Source organism: Oryctolagus cuniculus, chromosome 7, assembly GCF_964237555.1.
Source record: "Oryctolagus cuniculus chromosome 7, mOryCun1.1, whole genome shotgun sequence".
Taxonomy (NCBI): Eukaryota; Metazoa; Chordata; class Mammalia; order Lagomorpha; family Leporidae; genus Oryctolagus; species Oryctolagus cuniculus.
Window position 1 is genome coordinate 80,917,940 of NC_091438.1, and position 18,891 is coordinate 80,936,830.

Consider the following 18,891-nt stretch of genomic DNA (forward strand, 5'->3'; position numbering starts at 1 on the left):
ACAATATGTTTGCAGGTCACACTGTCATAAACCATTAAATTACCTTTCATAATTATTAAAGGTGAAACCCTTGGGTCAATTCTATTTGGTAGAGTTTATTTGTTCAAAACAACAAAATGACTTGCCAGCTGGGCAGGTTCTGAGAAGCCCAAGCAACAACCTGATGACACAGCAATTGTAAGATAACGGAAATGAGACACAGGAAACAACTTAATTGGCTGCTACCTAGTCAGTCAATCGGTCAGGCTGTTACGGCTTAACCAGCTAATGGCTTCCAGCCTCAGCAGTTAACTAGCCAAAGCTCCGTTACTGCAATTAAATTCTGTACTGGTTTGTTGTCTGGGGCCCAGTGCAGATGCTCCATCCAGGCTCGTGGGCTCCTACAAAATCCTGTTTAGCACAACAGAGACCCTGGGAGGCACATGGGTACAGTCTTACCTCAGCAGGTGAGGAGATTTGACCTGAGCTTAGGAGAACAGGTGAGGCCTTGATGTTAGGAGGGTGAGGACACTTTATATGCCTCCTCCAGGCATATAAAGTGTCAAAGGAAAGTGCAAGGCACCAGCACGCCTGTGCTCAAACCAGGTGTCTTGTTAATAATGGCGGTCGTGTATTGAAGACTCAACGACGTGGCAAGCCCTGTGCATGGTCCCCTCTGATACACAGGCTTCCTCACTGAGTCACCATGGTAACCGTGCAAAGAAACAAAGAGCTAGAACCTTGCCGTTTCATGCGTAAAGTGTAGGCCCTGGATTCTAACCCAGCAGTCGGGCGTTTAATCCCTGACTTCCGCTTCATGTTTTAGTGCTAAGGCTGGAAAGGAAATTCTAGGCTAGATTACAGAGGGGGGCCATGACGCTTGCCGCTTACCTCCGAGGACTTGGGGTTCTCCGTCCTTCTCCTACCTCTGCATCTACGTTTGAGCCAGAAGATACCTAGAGAAACTGACTCCGCAACAGAAGTTCGGGGTGAGAGCGGCCTGGGCTGAGGGAAAGGCGCCCTCCGTCTTGAGGCCCGAGAGATTCTCAGAAGACCCCCCAGTGAGTGCCGGAGACGGATTTGGCAGCGAGGCGCAGAAGGGATTAGAGAAGTTGGCGTTAGGGAACCCAGGGAACAGACCGTGGCAGCACAAATGAGCATGGGATGGTAAGGCCAGCGCGGCTGGGGGAGGACGCGAGGACGGGGCTTCGTAACTGGCCTCGGGGCGTCTCTTACTGGGTTTTCTGTCGAGCCCGTTAGAGGAGCTCAGGGGCTGGCTCCTGCACAGTCCCTGAGCCTGTTGTCTCCTCACGCGTGGCCACCAGAGGGCCTTCCTGCCTCACCTGGAGCCCGGCCTCCTGCACACTCCCCAGGAGGGCAGCTGGGCCCTTTAAAACTCAGGACTGGTCAGCGCCATGAACGCCTGTTTAATGGGAGCTTGCGTATGCCATAGCTGATCTTTCCTGAGAAGGAGCTGGCCACAGAACCCAAGAGGCAGCAAAGTGGCCTGGGGACTCGGTGGGCGGAGGGGACCGCTGCCTACAAAACACCAGCAGCAGGCCTTAACCAGCGCCAGCACAGGGCCTGAGGTTCCAGAAATTCCCAACACCCTTTGCTGCTTCAATCACACTGGCTGTTACTTAGGTTTTTTGCCCTGTCCTAGGATGGAAGTGGCAAGAGCACTTTTCAGCCTCAAGACAGCTGAACACAGAGACCTTGCACAGCTAGGAGGCAGCTGGAGCTAGGCGGTGTGTGCAAGTGTGTGTATGCATGTGTGAGTATGTGCATGTGTGCATGCATGTGTGGTAAATATGTACATGTGCATGCCTTCGTGTGTGCTCAGGAGAGTGTGGCACAGTGAGCACGTGCCCTGGTGTCTGTGTGTGCCTGCCCTGCAGGTGGAATGTTAATACTTGCTGCTTGGCTTCAGCCCAAAAGAGCTGCTTGGCTTCAGCCCAAAAGAGAAACAAGAAATGAAGTGAAAGGAAGTGCACTGGAGTCTGCTTTCACCACTAACTGCCCCCCTATTGATTTTGATCAACAAGGTATGCAATGGACACAAATGAGCAAAGGATAAAAGACTCAGGAGCCTGGGCTGGGCTGGGCGGGGCTGGGCAGCCACTCAGCAGGCCGCTTGCAGGAAAAGCCACCTCTGAAGCTCAGGTGCCTGGACCAGGTGAGCAGGTCGTACTTAAAGATCTGTGTGTGGCCGGCACCGCGGCTCAATAGGCTAATCCTCCACCTAGCGGCGCCGGTACACCAGGTTCTAGTCCCCGTCAGGGCGCCGGATTCTGTCCCGGTTGCCCCTCTTCCAGGCCAGCTCTCTGCTGTGGCCCGGGAGTGCAGTGGAGGATGGCCCAAGTGCTTGGGCCCTGCACCCCATGGGAGACCAGGAGAAGCACCTGGCTCCTGCCTTTGGATCAGCGCGATGCGCCGGCCGCAGCCATTGGAGGGTGAACCAACGGCAAAAAGGAAGACCTTTCTCTCTCTCTGTCTCTCTCTCTCACTGTCCACTCTACCTGCCAAAAAAAAAAAAAAAAAATCTGTGTGTGAGTGAGCTCGTCTTGGCCAGCACCTCCTTTGGGCTAGCCTTGATCTGATTTAATCACCCCTTCACCCTCTGAAGGGTGACAGCTCCCTGCATCACCTTCCCCGGGCAGTCTTTTCATTGTCTTTGTTAGGTTGGATCCTTTGCACGTTTCTCAGAGATGTGGTCAAATCCTTACTCACCAGTGGCTCAGACGCACCTGGCTGCCAACCGCTTTGCCTTAGCCATGTTGCCTCCTGCCCTGAGGGCCTTCCTTTTCCCTCTGTGAAGGATGGGGTAGGAGGATGGTGAAGGCAGACACACAGATGATGTGGTGACTTGTTGAGAGGAGCTGCTACCTAATTTCCAGACCTGTGTATTTCTGGTGAGTGGGTGGGGAAGGGCTGGAAGAAGGCAACATTAGAGACCCCTGGAGCATGCCCTACCCCGAGAGCAATACCAGGAGGCTCTCTGTATGGGCTCCACACAGACTAAGCTCACCTGAGTTCCAAAGACATAAGTTCCTGAGGGTCCTCCAAGATGCCAAAGTTCATGTGCCCCTTCAGGGAACATGTTTTCTCCCAGGCTCTCTAAGACTTTGTGAATGTGTCCTGGGGCCACCACATCTTGCAAACCTAGCTATGAGATCTGTTTTTTTTTTTTTTAAGGTTTATTTATTCAAAAGCAGAGTGACACACAGAGAGAGACCTTATGTTGGTTCACTCCTCAAATGACCACAACAGCTAGATATGGTCCAGGCCAAAGCCAGGAGCCTAGAACTCTATCCAGACCTTCCATGTGGGAGGCAAGGAGCCAAGAACTTGGGCCATTATCATCTGCCATCCCAGGCACATTAGCAGGAAGCTGCATCAGAAGTGGAGCAGCTGGGATTCAAGCCAGTGCTCTGATTTGGGATGCCAGTGCCACAACACTGGCCCTGGAACTCTACTTTATTTTTAATCTGTCTATGCATAGCCAGTTCTCCCCGACTTTGTATTCTTGATTGTGTGTGTGTTCGTTCACATAGAGGTTAACTCATTATCTCGTTCACATCCTAATAAAATCTAAGGAGTTGCACTTCTTAGAAATCATTCCTCACAACGCTCGGGCCATTAGCAGGGAGCTGGATCAGAAGTAGAGCAGCCAGGACTTGAACTGGTGCCCATATGGAATGTTGGCATCACAGGTATAGGCTCTACCTGCTACACCACAATCCTAGCCCCTGTGATTTCTTTTCATCCATCTTATAGAGTCTTTCACAGAGAAAATATTTTTAATGTCAGTGTAGTCCAATTTACACATTTTTCCACTGATGGATGATGCTTTTGGTGTTAAGTCCAAGATCTCTGCTTAGTTCTAAGTCCCCTCATATTTTCTCCTGTATTCTTTTCTAGAAGTTTTATAGTTTTACGTGTACATTTAAGCCCATGATCCCATTTTGAGCTAATATTGTTATATGGTGTAAGGTTTAGGTCCAATTGCCCCAGCATCATTTTTTATTGAAAATACAATTTCTCAGGGCTGGTGCTGTGGCGTAGTGGGTAAAATTGCTGCCTACAGTGCCGGAATCCCATATGGGCACCAATTCGAGTCCCGGCTGCTCCTCTTCTGATCCAGCTCTCTGCTATGGCCTGGGAAAGCAGTAGAAGATGGTCCAAGTCCTTGGGCCCTGCATCTGCATGGGAGACCCAGAAGAAGCTCCTGGCTCCTGGCTTCGGATTGGAACAACTCCGGCCATTGCAGCCATCTGGGGAGAGAACCAGTGGATGGAAGATTCTCTCTCTCTCTCTCTCTCTCTCTCTCTCTCTCTCTCTCTGCCTCTGCCTCTCTGTAACTCCTCCTTTCAAATAAATAAATAAATCTTTAAAAAAAAGAAACCAGAATTTCTCTTCCCTTGTCAAAAATTAATTCAGTGGGGCCTGCATCATGGCACAGAGGGTTAAGCCATTGCCTGTGACACTGACATCCCATGTCGAAGGGCAGGTTTGAATCCCAGCTGCTCTGCCTTGAATCCAGCTTCCTGTTGGCACTCCTGGGAAGACAGTGGGGCCTGGCCCAGGTGCTTGAGTCCCTGACATCCATCTGGGAGACCCCATGGAGTTTAGGGTCCTGCGTCCGGGCCCCAGCTGCTGTGGCCATTTGGGGAGTGAATTAGAGGATGGAAGATCTCTTTTTCTCTGTCTCTTCCTCTCTGTCATTTTGCCTTTCAAATAAATAAAAAGTTTAAAAAAGAACAAAAATTAATTGGGCATATTTGTGTGGGACTGGGTCTGGGTTCTGATATGGTTCCACCGACCTTTTAGCCTCTTCTGTCCACCAGCCCTGTGCTGTCTCTGTCTTGCAGTTATCTGTTAGGCCTTAATGTTTGGGTACAGTGATTTCTGCCACTTTAATCTTGTTTTACAAAGTGATTTTGGCTATTCTAGGGCCTCTCTCTTTCCAGATAAATCTTGGAATTAGATTATCTACCTCTACTCACAAAATCATTGGGATTTTAATAGGAATTGCATTAACATAGATGAGTTTTAGGAAAGGACTATTTTTCTTGAAGCTGAATTTTAGGGAGCAATTTTTTAGATTTATTTTTATTTATTTGGAAGGCACAACCACAGAGAGGGAGAGGGAATGATACAGAGACAAAAAAATCTTCCATCTGCTGGTTTACTTCCCAAACAACCAGGGCTTGCTGCAACAACTAGGGCTTGGCCAGGCCAAAGCCAGGAGCCAGGAGCTTCTCCAGGTCTCCCACTTGGGTGCAGGGGCCCAAGGACTTGGACCATCTTCTACTGCTTTCCCAGGCCACAGCAGAGAGCTGGATCAGAAGTGGAGCAGCTGCGACTTGAACCGGTGCCCACATGGGATGCTGAAGTCGTATGCTGCAGCTTTACCTGCTCCGCCACGAAATGGGGCCCAGAAGCAAGGTTTAATGAAAGCATCCCACGCCTGGCAGGGGTTTCTGAGCTGGGATGTATGTTCACTCCCAGCTCATAGAACCTCTTCTCTGGCTGCGGGGAGAAACTATGCGGAAGGCTGGGCAGTTGTAGGTGGTGCATGAGTGAAGGTACGTGTTGTTCCACCCGGAGAATGAAGCCGAGCAGACTCAATGCATTAGGTTGACTCCATCGGGGTGCAGTGAGGCTTCCTGGGATTCCTGCACCATCTTTAGAAAAACAACATTGAGGGGCTGGCACTGTGGGGCAGTGGGTTAATGCCCTGGCCTGAAGTGCTGGCATCCCATATAGGCACCGGTTCAAGACCTGGCTGCTCCACTTCTTATCCAGCTCTCTACTATGGCCTGGGAAAGCAGTAGAAGATGGCCCAAGTCCTTGGGCCCCTGCACCCACATGGGAGACCTGGAAAAAGCTCCTGATTCCTGGCTTCAGATCGGTGCAGCTCTGGCTGTTGCAGCCATCTGGAGCATGAACCAGTAGATGGAAGAAGACCTCTCTCTCTCTCTTTCTCTCTCTGCTCTCTCTGTGTAACTCTTTCAAATAAATAAATAAATCTTTTTTAAAAAGAAAAAAAAAACAACATCAGGAAGCAGATTATATACATCTTGAGTCTGTGAGAACTTGGCCCTGACCTCTACTTTGCTGGAGACTTGCTGGGTTATTGAAGATGCGTCTGTCCCCAGCACCCTCAGCAATAGTCCTTCAGGCAGGGGAACAAGTGGTGATGTTGCAAGAAGGGATGGTTTTGTTGAAAGTCTTTAAGCTCAGCCATTGCTGTGTTGTGTCTCCTGTCTTGTGTTCTCTTCATATTTCTTACACATTAGGGAATCAGCTCGCCACATTCTCTCCTCTCTGTTTTTTACACCCTTTTGTTCAGGGCTACCACTTCCTTCTAGCCACACCCTGAAGTTCTCAGTCTCTTATTTTTAGTCAGCCATCCGGATATTTGTCTTGTTAATTTTCATTTAGTTAACATCAGATGAAGTGAACCCAGTTCTTCTGTTCTCACCCAAAAGTTGGCCCCAGTTAGTTTTTTTAGAAAATCTTTGACTTCTTCCTATTGGTTTCATGCTCTGATTTATGCTGACTTTTATGATGTGTGTCACAAAGGGATTGCTGCACAATCGGTAAAGACCATGTGATAAGAGGGACTGCTTCCCTGGAACTCCTTCCACCCCAGAACACTAGACTCTTTTCTAAGATTTTATCTATTTGAGAGGTAGAGTTATAGAGAGAGGGAGAGACAAAGAGAGAGGTCTTACATCTATTGGTTCACTCCCCAAATGGCTGTAATGGCTGGAGCTTGGCCTATCCGACCTTTACAGGGTCTCCCAAGTGGATGCGGGGCCCCAAGCGCTTGGGCTATCTTCTGCTTCCCCAGGTCATAGCAGAGAGCTGGATCAGAAGAGGAGCAGCCAGGACTCAAACCAGTGCCCATATGAGATGCCGGCATTACAGGCAGAAGCTTAGCCTATTCTGCCATAATGCTGGCCCCCAGATTCTTTTTTTTTTTTTTTAAGATTTAATATTTGTTTGAAAGGTAGAGTGACAGAAGAGGAGAGACGAAAAGAGAGAGAGAGAGATCTTCCATCTATTGTTTCACTGCTCAAACGGCAGCAATGACTGAGGCTGGGCTAGGCCAAAGCTAGGAACTGGAACCTTGGAGTCTTCCACATGGGTAACAGGAACTTAAATACTTGGGCCATCCTCCTCTGCTTTCTCAGGCACATTAGCAGGGAGTTGGATCAGCAATAGAGCATCCAGGACTCCAACCAGCACTCTGATATGGGATGCCAGTGTCATAAGCCACGGGTTAACCCATAGCACCACACCTGCCCCAGAGTAACTGATTTTTGATGGCTGATGAAGTTTTGTGCATCCTCTAAGGGACTCTGAGTTTCATAGAGGCCATAAAAAATGTGTTGACAATGTCTGACCTTACATGTGGACTGAGAACTGTATCCAGTTAATGCAACAATTAGTTGTGTCAACTAACAGTTAAATATGATATCTACACAGTAAGCTTCAGTTCATACCTGAAGCTACTGGTGCCTTTGTATTAGAGAATTAGAGGACTCCTTAGCAGATCTGGCTATGGAAAGACCTCTTCCCTACTCCTCCCCCATTTGTTTACCTACACTCTCACTTGTCCCCTGCCATGCGACATTGGAATGATTCTTTCTAGATACATACTGTAGCTGATGTGGTCCTTGGGTTTGTGGCCTACCTCTCCAAGCTTTCATTCCTAAATAAGAGGCATACCCAGGGTCTGAGAGCTGGAGACTTAAGTCAAGCGTGGCAAGTCGCTGAGATAACCTAGTAGCTGGAAGGCCAGCACTGCATATACTCCCCTTGGAAACTGGAAGCACATAGAAGCCTTGTTTGGGGATTACAAAAGCCTGCAGGGCACAGCTGAAGGCTATGGAAATAACAATACCCATTGCATTAAGGCATCCCTGATCTGCTCTTTCCCAAATTCACTCCCCATACCAAAGTAAAAATCACAGCCAGTCTTCCTTCCCTCTCATTTCTGTCCCAACAGATCACCTCCATCTAGGCTGGCCTAACCCTCTCCTCTTCCTTGCCAGAAGAAGAGGGGACCTCTTGTATGCATGCAGGAGCCCTAACTTCTGCAGTTATACTGCTCTGTCCTTGTCCTTGTTCAAAGCTCTTCATTGTGGAGTTCCCAGTTCTTGGTTGTCTGGAGGGCTTGCATCTTCCTATGCTTGCCCTCTGCAGAAACTGGCCCAGCTGCCAGCAGTTGAGGATGGTAGCCTGCACTGACATCTGTCTGACCTCTGCCTTTGGTTTTCAAGCCCGGCTTTTGGATAGGAAAGCCAGAAGCTTCCAGATTGATTACAACCTAAAAAAACATTTTCCCCTCTTCACAGAAATCATTGCTACTTCCTGCGTTGCAATAGCAAACACCCCTCCTGGTAGCTGCCGGAAATGGGTTTGGCTGTTTAACCCCTTTGGGCTCACCCGGGAGGTGCAGCTGGAAGTGTGGGAGTGGGGGGCTTCCCCTTTCCTGCAAGCTCCCTCTGCAGAACACTGCCTACAAATCCCTTCCTGTCCTTGGTGGTCCAGAGCGGCCACTCTTGTTCTTGCAGTGCCCTGTCTGTGCCCTCGCTAATTGCCCTCTTCCTTAAAAAATGCAGCTGCCTGTTGAGGCCTCTCTTTCTGTATTTACAGCCAGTAATCAGCTGGTAATTTGCTTTCAATCAGTGCCAGTTCGTGTTGCTCAGATTCATATCTCCTCTTTCATTTAGTAAGGGAATGATTGCCTTTCCTCTTTACCGTTCGCTTTAAATATTAACTGCCAAGCTGTGTTGATTGATGGTCCCTTCAATACGAAGACAAGAGCTGGCAGGTCAAGAGAGCACTTGTCCAAAGCTGCATAGGTAATCCTCACGTGGTGAGGCAAGTCCAAATGCCTGGGACAGAGGTGGAGTCAGTTGTGTCTAGTCTCATGCCCAGTGTCTGATCTAGGTTTCTAGAGGCTTTCTGTTTTCTAATTCCAGGCAGGAATTAATTCCATCTTGGGCTCCAACAAGGGCCACCCTGGAAGGCTGGGGTGAGGGAAGGGTGGTTCAGGCCTGTGGCCAGGATCTGACCCCGAGATCCCAGCCTTACCAGATTGAAGACACTGCTTGTTGCGGGGGCTCAAGGCCCAAACTCAAGGCCTTGTGAGGCAAGTTGAATAGACCAGAAGCAAAATTTCTCTTTGACCTTCTCTTGTCCTCCTGTCTCTTGCTCCCTGCAAGACAAGCCACAGACACTAGAATTTCTCTTCCCCAAAGTGGGTCAAAGAAACCAGGACCTCATAAAGCCTAAAATCACTAATCTTCTGCTGACCTTAAATAGTATTCTGGTTCAACAAGTACACACTGGGCCATGTTCTTGACTAACATTAGAAATTCTCTAACCTCCCATGAGAGGAGATCCTAAGACCCCCACTGTAGAAGGAATTTTGCCACATGCCTAGAAGGAAGGAACACTGCACAGAGAGGCCAAGGAGAACCTGAACAGATGGGCCTTGCTGGTTTTCCCCTCAGCCCACTATCAGGGATCATGCCCTTGTTGTCCAATCCCATTTTTTTCTTTAAAAAGATTATTTATTTGAAAGAGTTACAGAGAGAGAAGGAGAGGCAGAGAGAGAGAGAGAGAGGTCTTCCATCCACTGGTTCGCTCCCCAGTTGGCCACAATGGCCGGAGCTGTGCCAATCTGAAGCCAGGAGCCAAGAGCTTCTTCCTGGCCACCCACACGGGTGCAGGGGCCCAAGGACTTGGGCCATCTTGTACTGCTTTCCCAGGTCATAGTTGGGACTTGAACCGGCACTGATATGGGATGCCGGCACTGCAGGTTGAGGCTTTCTCCGCTATGCCACAGCATCGGCCACCCAATTCCATTTCTACACGGTTGTCCAGGTGTCGTCCAACCTCAGCATAACTGCATTAGCATGCACCCTGCGTCTTTGGGGCTTCATCCTGAAGGCTCCTGTGTGTGGAAGACTGTCATTAAGTCTAGTTCCTGTGCGCTGCTCTTCTTAGCCTGTCAACACCTCCATGGTACAGGTGTCAGTGGGACCCTTTGTAATAGGCAGAAAAGAGATTTATCTCATTGTTAAAGTCGGAAAAACAAAAATCCAAGAACAAGAAGAGATTGTGTTTGTGGCTTGTGAGGCAGGTGCTGAGAGTAGAAGGAAAGCTGGGGAGGTGAAGATGGCAGGTGAGGGGAAGAGGGCCAGGGGAGGAGAGGCGCCTTGGAGCTGAGGCTCAGCTGGGGCTCATCTACCCAGGCGGTTCTCTTATTTAAAAATGTTTTGTTTGAGAGAGAGAGAGAGAGAGGGCCTCCATCCCCTAGTTTACTACCCAAATGCAGGCAATGGTTCCTGCCAAAGCCAGAAGCTGGGAACTCAATCCAGGTCTTGCATGTGGGTGGTGGCAGGAACAGAATTACTTGAGCCACCCCAACTGCTTCCAGGGTCTGCACTGGTGGGCAGCTGGAGTCAGGGGCTAGGGCGGGGAGTCAAAGCCAGGCACTCTGGTGTGGGATGTGGGTGTCTTAACCATTAGGCAAGACTGCCCTCTCAGGCACATCCTGACATGTCTTACTTGGCAGTGGCCTTGCTCTCTTTGTTTTTCACAAAGTTTAAAATTTTAATTTTCACTTTCATTTTTATATGTGAGGAAGAGTTCTAATTTTATATTTTTATACAAATGACTTAGGAATACAGTACTGCTTATTAAATTATCCTCTCCTAATTTACTAAGCCATCTCCATATCAAATTTCCATACATGAACTTAGACTTATTTCTAGATCTTTCTAATCTCTTCATATCTTTTTCTCCAGTGAAATCTTTACTATTGTTGGGCCTGTGCTGGGCCCAATTCTGTACGAATTTTTAAGAGTAAACTCATTCCACAGATGCTACAATGGGCTGTGTTCTTAAATGTGGCCAATGTTAGCAATGTCTTGCTCTGGAAAAGCTTTCTTCTAAGCTACTTTTCTCAGGGGACTGACTGGGGCTGGGGGACTGTGGACTCCTGCCCCTTCCTCCCTTCCCGTATTAGTGCTCTCATTAAACAACCTTCAGGGGCTGGCACTGTGGTGTAGCCGGTAGGGCTGCTGCCTGCAGTGCTGGTATCCCATATGGGTGCCGGTTCAGCTGCTTCACTTCTGATCCAGCTCTCTGCTGTGGCCTGGGAAAGCAGTAGAGGATGGCCCAGGTCCTTGGGCCCTTGCACCTGCATGGGAGACCTGGAAGAAGCTCCTGGCTCTTGGCGCAGCTCTGGCCATTTCGGCCAATTGGGGACTGAACCAGCAGATGGAATACCTCTCTCTTTCTCTCTCTCTGCCTCTCCTTCTCTCTCTCTCTGTGTAACTCTGACTTTCAAATAAATAAATCATAAAAAAAAACCTTCATACCCTCTAGCTGTCAGCTCCCTCACTTCCCCACACCCCTTTGTTTGGCTCACTTCCAAGGCATTCTAGAATGTCTCTAAGGGTGAGGCTCCAAGGTGGCTATCTGTTTGAAGCAGGTGGGTGGCTGAGCGAGACTAGGGGCCCGTGGCAAGGCTTCCTGGCCCAGAAGACAAACTCTTCTCTGTGGGAGAGGTGGGGAAAAGCAGAGCTCCTGGAGACCTGAGGTCGAGTCGGCCCTGTGCTGCCAGGGATCCTTAGCCTCTGGGTACCCCAGGTGTCCCATGTATGAATTTAGGATAATCTCGGGATACTAGTGCTGATTAAATGAGTTCATGATTGTTAAGTGCTTAGAACTGTGCTTTGTACAAGGTAAGTATTGGTAAATGTTAGTTTTTTAATATTAGATTTCTCGGTGGCGTGGGAGGAATGATAGAAATTATGAGGATGGGCATAGCTCTTCCAAAGCACCCCTAGGAATAGCTCTGCTAAAAGCCTTTCATTTTCTTTGGTCTGAGTTTCAACAGAAACGTCCCCAGGAGGCCTCCTCCACTGCTGTTTTCTCTGCCTCGCACCCTCAGACTCTAAAGTACTCTGCCTCTGTGCCCCTCAAAGCCCTGTACTCACAGATGCCCACCTGTATGACTTCAGTGGAACTCAATTACTTCAGTAAAGACCCTATTTCCAAAAAGATCACAATCTGAGGGGGGGGGGGCAGTGAGGAGGAATTCAACTCATATCCTGAGCCAGGGGAAGACTGGCTGGGGAGCAGTAGCAGTGGAATGGGATGTGTGCCCCAGAGGCCACAATTGCTACGGAAGGATATTTGGGCTTCCGGTGTGCCCTCAAAGCTTTATAAAGTAGTTTTTAAGAATCCAATCCTGGGGCCGCCACTGTGGCTTAGTGTGTAAGCCGCCACCTGCAGTACTGGTATCCCATTTGCTCCACTTCTGATCCAGCTCTCTGCTGTGGCCTGGGAAAGCAGTAGAAGATGGGCCAAGTCCTTGGGCCCCTGCACCCATGTGGGAGACTGGGAAGAAGTTCCTGGCTCCTGGCTCGGATCGGCGCAGCTCTGGCTGTTACAGCCAGTTGGGAAGTGAACCAGCAGATGGAAGATCTCTCTCTCTCTCTCTGTCTCTCTCTCTCTGCCTCTCCTTCTTCTCTATGTAACTCTGACTTTCAAATAAATAAATAAATCTTTAAAAAAAAAGAAAAAGAATTCGATCCTTCATGAAAAGAAGAACTGTAATCTTGAGACAAATCTAAAGACTCAGTCATGACAGATGACTTTCAAAAATAAAATTCTGATACGACAGATGGCAGTGATCCTGAAGAAAGGAATGAACATGGCCACCGAGAGTTCTTTGGTGAGTTCTCTCTCTCTCTTGTAAATGCTTATTTATTTGAAAGACAGAGAGAGACAGAGAGAAAGAGAGAGATCTTCCATCTGCTGGTTCATTCTCCAAATGGCTGCTACAGCTGGGGCTGGGGCAGGCCAACACCACTTCAGAACAAGGAACTCCATTTGGGTTTCCCACTTGGGTGGGAAACTGCTTAACTACCTGCTTAACCCGCTGCACCACAACGCCGGCCCCTGTGTTTTTCTCTTAAAGGATCGTGAAGAGATGTTGGTGGGCAGAGTATATAATCAAGACGGAATCTATGTGAAAGGAAGCTGAGAGGAAATACATCTTTTTAAGATTCTATTTATTTGGAAGTCAGAAATAGGAGAGAGAGAGAGAGAGAGAGAGAGAGAGAGAAATCTTCCATCCACTGGTTCACTCCCCAGTTGGCCACAACTGGGCTGGGCCAAGGTGAAGCCAGGAGCCAGGAGCCTCTTCCAGGTCTCCCATGTGGGTGCAGGGGCCTAAGAACTTGGGCCATCTTCTACTGCTTTCCCAGGTGCATTAGCAGGGAGCTGGATCGGAAGTGGAACAGCTGGGACTTGAACGGGCATCCATCTGGAATGGCGGCAGTGCAAGCAGAGGCTTAACCTTCCACGCCACAGCATCAGCCCCATAAATACATGTTATAAAATTTCTAAGGGCAATAAAATGGACTTCATTAGGTACAACAAGGAGAACAGCATGGAATGGGCACTTTATGAGCCTGAAGACACATGAGGGAACTTCAGAAAGTTCATGGAAAATGGATGTAAAAGGGGTAAGTGTATTTTGTTGCAACTCTTTTTTGAAACCCATGTGTATCTCTTCATAATGCACATCTCTGAACTTTTTGAAGGTGCCTATATGTTAGCAGAAGAATATAGGCAGCAGATGCCTCTCTTCTTCTGAAGGTTCTATTAGAGTGTCAAATTGTAAAGGCAGATCAAAGATAGGTACAGAGAAACAGAATCCAAACATAGTTGATAGAAATCATTAGCTATTTTGAATGAGTTCAAGAAATCATGCTTGATTAGTGCTGGCAGATATTTTCTGTAAAGGCTTCGTAGACCCTGTGACTTGGCTGAAACCACTCAACTTGGCTGTTGAAATGTGAGAGCAAACACTGGCTGTTTAGAAATGACTAGATGCACCTGTGTTTCAATAGAACTTTATTTATAAGACAGGCAGTTAGCCAGATGTGAGTGGGGTTGTAATTGCCACACTGAACTGTAGCTCTCTATGTGGAAGCAATGGCAATCCAGAAAACTGAGGGAGCCTGAGCTTTTTTTTTTTTTTTTTTTTTTTGACAGAGTGGACAGTGAGAGAGAGAGACAGAGAGAAAGGTCTTCCTTTTCCATTGGTTCACCCTCCAATGGCTGCCGTGGCCGGCGCATTGCAGCCGGCACACCACGCTGATCCGAAGGCAGGAGCCAGGTGCTTCTGGTCTCCCATGCAAGTGCAGGGCCCAAGGACTTGGGCCATCCTCCACTGCACTCCCTGGCCACAGCAGAGAGCTGGTCTGGAAGAGGGGCAACCAGGACAGAATCTGGCACCCTGACTAGGACTAGAACCCGGGGTGCCGGCGCCGCAAGGCGGAGGATTAGCCTATTGAGCTGCAGCGCCCACCGAGCCTGAGCTTTTGAGAGAAACACTGACGTCCTCTCTGAAGAATCTAGAGGAACAGGAGGTACCTAGAATCTGGAAAATGCCAGAGAACAAAAGATTCTGAAAGCTCCAGTCTGCTGAGTTTGGCACCGATTTCTGACTCATTTCCAGACTAATGCTAGTTAATCCTATCCTATAAATACTACATGAACACCTACTTTGTACTTTTTTTGGGGGGGAGGTAAAATAGCAAGGTTTATTAAGGAAGGGACATCCGTAAGGACAGATGGGCACCTCTCCAGACAGAGCCTGAGACTGAGAGAGTGCCCAGTCACTTGGACTCGGGGTGGGGGGAAGGAGTGAGGTTACATGGTTGAATGGAGAGAGTACACCCGGCCAGACCAGGCGGGCCGGCCAGACCAGGCGGGCCGCTCAGCAGAGAGGCAGAGGGCTGAGTGTGCAGTCCGGTTGAGGCTGGGGGAGGGGGGGTTTAAGGAGATGGTTCTTGATTCACACACTTCCTCCTGAAACAAAGGACTTTATGGATGCAAATGTTAAGAAGCTTCTCCCTGAGTTTTCTGAAACAAAGGACTTTATGGATGCAAATATTATCAGACAGGAGGAAGGGTGGGCAGGACCCCCTAGAGAATTGGGATCTGGAGCAGGGTATTTGAAATGCAGAAACTGGGCTGTACCTGAGAGATTGTGGAAGATTTGTCAGGCAGAAGGGGTGGGGACACCCCCCCAACCTGGCAGGTTATCAGGTGGAAGGGGGCAGGGCAGGGCAGGATGTGAATACTGGGCTGCCCCTGAAACACCATCAGGATGACCTTGAGATGCAGCATATGCTGGACATAGATGTCTTCTCTTTAGGCCTTTATGTCGCACACACATAAGCTCATAACTGACTTCCTACTTAACATTCCCCCCTCAAGAGGCAATACCCAAAATTCTTCTTTGGGATTATGGGTGGAGTTCCGTTTTCTGTAACTTCTTCAGAGCTGGCATATGGGCGTCGAGGGGGATTTGGGTATTTCCTCTTGCTATCTGTCTTATGGTGTGCAACAGTGGCCTTGGAAAGACTGTGCTGCTTGGTCCAGAGGGCTGCTCAGGTAGTCCAATGGAATGGGCTGGAAGCCTTGTCTGATGACCATTTGGAGTTCAACAGCTTTTAGTCTGTTAGAGACAAAATGAACAAGGGCATTAAAAACACATGGTGCAAAGAGAAGCATCAAGATTACGGAAGTTATTGGGCCAAGGAGAGGAAATAGCCAGGATTTCCATGACCAGATGTCAGGCCAGAAATCCCAGCCCTGCCTGGCCTGGTCCTGGAGCTGTTTGGCTTTGTCCAGGAAAAGTATGAATTTGGGTTTGTACCTGTCCAGTCTGATTGACCCAGAGACAACATTCTGCCTGGAACATGGCACAGATACCTCCTGGAGCAGTGGTTAGCATGTCCAATATTTCTTTCTTTCATAACCTGTTGTGACTTCCACACACCCTCTTCAACTTACTTGAAACACTCCATCATTCCAGTCTAGAGTAAACTAGCCATTAGGATTCTTACAAACCATGTCCTTTCCTTATTTAAAAAGCTCTTTCCTTTTTACCCTTCTTACCAACCAACAACACTCTTTCCTTCTAAATCTTTCTTACCAAGCACACATTTCTCTCTCTCTCTCTCTCTCTCTCTCTCTTTTTTTCTTTTCTTTTCTTTTTTTTTTTTTTTACAGGCAGAGTGGACTGTGAGAGAGAGAGAGAAAGGTCTTCCTTTTGCCGTTGGCTCACCCTCCAATGGCCGCTGCGGCAGGCGCGCTGTGGCTGGCACACCGCCAAGCACACATTTCTATACTTGTGATGTTTTCCATAGAGCCTGGTTGGCCCTTTCTACATTACCGGAAGACTGAGGTCTCCATGCAGAGTGAAGGTGCCTTACAAATCCCTTGTGTGATCTAGAGCTCTGGTTAAGGCAATCAGTTCTGCTAACTGAGCAAAAGTTCCTGGGGGCAGAGCACGCTTCAATAATGTGCCATGCTGTAACTGTTGCATACCCTGAGAAGCAGGTCCCGTCTGACAAAACTGTTTCTGTCTGTGAACCAAACCTCATCTGCGTTAGTCAAGGGGCTGTCTTTTAGGTCCCTTCTGCTGGCATAGATCAAGTCTATAGTCTCAGTACAGGAGTGGAGGGGACCACTTTCCCCTGGAACTGGCATTAAAGTAGCTGGGTTTAGAGTAGAGCAATGCCTTATTTTTACCTGAGGGTTTTCTAGGAGGAGGACTTGATATTTTAGTATTCTACTATCTGTGAGCCAGAGAGAGCCCTTTTGTTCTAATAGAGAATTTATTTGATGTGAGGTATAAAGGGCGGTATTTTGCCCCAATGTAATTCTAGATGCCTCCTCTGTCAGCAAGGCAGCTGCGCTATCATCCTTAGGCAGCGAGGCCATCCTTGTGCAACCATGTCTAAGGTTTTAGAAAAATAGCCCACAGGTTGCTTAACAGGTCCCAGATCCTGAGTTAACCCTCCTAAGGTGATTCCCTGCCTCCCAGTGATATACAGCTGGGAGGGTCTCTCTGGGTTTGGCAGTCCTAGCACAAGGGCTTTAGTCATAGCATCCTTTAGCTGAGCAAAGGCTGTGGTTTGCTCTTTCCCCCAAAGGAGGGGGCTCTGCTTTAGCTGCCTGTCGAGAGTCTGGTTTAGGAACTGTGCTGTTTCCCTGTATCTAGGAACCTGTAACCTGATAGAGAAAAGCTGGGACTGCCTGAAGTTTGCAGAAGTAAGAATTGGTTGCATGGCCCATATCCTCTCTGGGGCAGGTTTTCTCTCCCCAGGGGTGAGGATAAGGGTTAAATAATTAACACTCTAATGGACTGTCTATGCTCCCCCCCCCCCCCCCCCATATCTAGTAGCTAGTTTTGCTAGGAAGTTAAGCCAATGCACAAGACTAGAGTCTCAGACTGGGAAAGGAGACAGACTAACAAATCATTTACACTTAACCATCTACATTATGGACTATTGTGCACCCCCCTCAAGAGACAGGCCCTTTAAGTCCTCAGTGAGGACCTGTCCAAATAGGTGCAGGACTATCTGAGTTAGCTGTTACAGAAAGCCCTGTTTTTAGGAACTGGCAGGGAGGGCTTTCTAAGCTTAATACTATTGGATAGACCTTTAAGGCCTGGCTGGGTGTGTGAGGCCCAGACCTATCCATGGGGTGCTGGAAGAGAATTGCAAGAGATGCAAATCTCCTTTAAGGGAGGCACCCTTAAAGTGGCTGGACTAGGAGGAGAGCTGAATAGGAGTCTGATAGAAATAGGCAACTTGCATTTCACTGACCCTAGGCCATCCCCTCAATAGTAGTGGCTGGAGCTGGAAGCTGGGCAGAGGCTGGACAGAGCCAAAGGCTTTTTAGCTCGGGGCCACAAGGTCTGCGGATCTGAACCAGGAGTCCTTCGACACCCAGGGCAGTTCCGCGTCCAGTGGCCTTGCTCTTGGCAGAGCTGACAGAAGGCAGTTGCTGTCACGACAGCTGCTTGCCCAATGCCCTGGCTCCTTATATCAGCAAGTTGGGGTGCACTGGCCTTGCTGGGTCTCTTTGATGGCAGATCACTGTGTAAAGCAGCCATTGATTGGCCTGTTGCCTAACCTCTGCTGCTAGCTTGCTCTTCGTTCTCCTGGTCTCTAATAAAGTAGACCAAGGAGGCAGCCTCTATGATGTCAGTCAAGGGGGTGCTCAATCCAACCCTGATATTTGGAGATTTCTTTTAATATCAGGGGCGGCTTGAGTTAGGAACCTATCCCCTAATATGGCATTTCCTACAGCAGAGTCAGGATCTAAATCAGTATACTTATCAAGACCCTCTTTGAGCCTTTCTAGAAAGGCAGCTGGATTTTCCTGTGGTCCCTGCTCTATCATTGATAGCTTGTTAAAGTTCTTTGGTCTTGCCTTACTGGCTGTCCTTAGACCTGCTAAAAGACAAGCCAGCATGTGGTCCCTTCTTTTTCTTCCCTCAGGGGTATTATAGTTCCATGAAGGTTCCTTAATTGGGACTGCTGCCTCCGTGATTGGGTGTCCCTCATCCTGCCTATGCAAGGTGTTTGCATAATCATTGCATGCTGCGACACCATTTGCTTTTCCTCATGAGTTAGGGTAGTGTTTAGAAGGAATACTATGTCCTTCCAAGTAAGCTCAAACATGCCGGTAATCTTATGCCATCCCTCTAGCCACCTGTTGGGGTCCTCAGTGAAGCTTCGCATTTCTGCTTTCATCTCATTTAAATCCTGCATTTTAAAGGGGACTCATATTTTGGTGGGGCCATTGGGTCCTATCACTTCCTGTAAGGGAAACATTCCTGCACCCTCCGCCCTCGCGCTGAGCTCACACCTGTGCTCGGGCCCCTGCTTGTGCTCAGCCTCAGGCTAGGGCTCTGGCTCGGCCTTGGCCTTGGCTCAGGCTCCAGTTCAGCCTCACCCTCGGCCTCAGGCGGAACCTCTGGGCAAGGTGGGGCTGTTGGCTCCACAG

General features: G+C 48.7%; 1 long non-coding RNA gene across 1 annotated transcript in view; it reads left to right on the forward strand.

Annotated features, from left to right (window-relative positions):
* Positions 1 to 740: 740 nt before the first annotated feature.
* Positions 741 to 18,891, forward strand: part of LOC138850608 (uncharacterized) — a 70,066-nt gene continuing 51,915 nt past the window's right edge. The window contains exon 1 of the long non-coding RNA XR_011390590.1: positions 741 to 1,146. This is a non-coding gene — a long non-coding RNA (uncharacterized lncRNA). The remainder of the gene's footprint in view (positions 1,147 to 18,891) is intronic.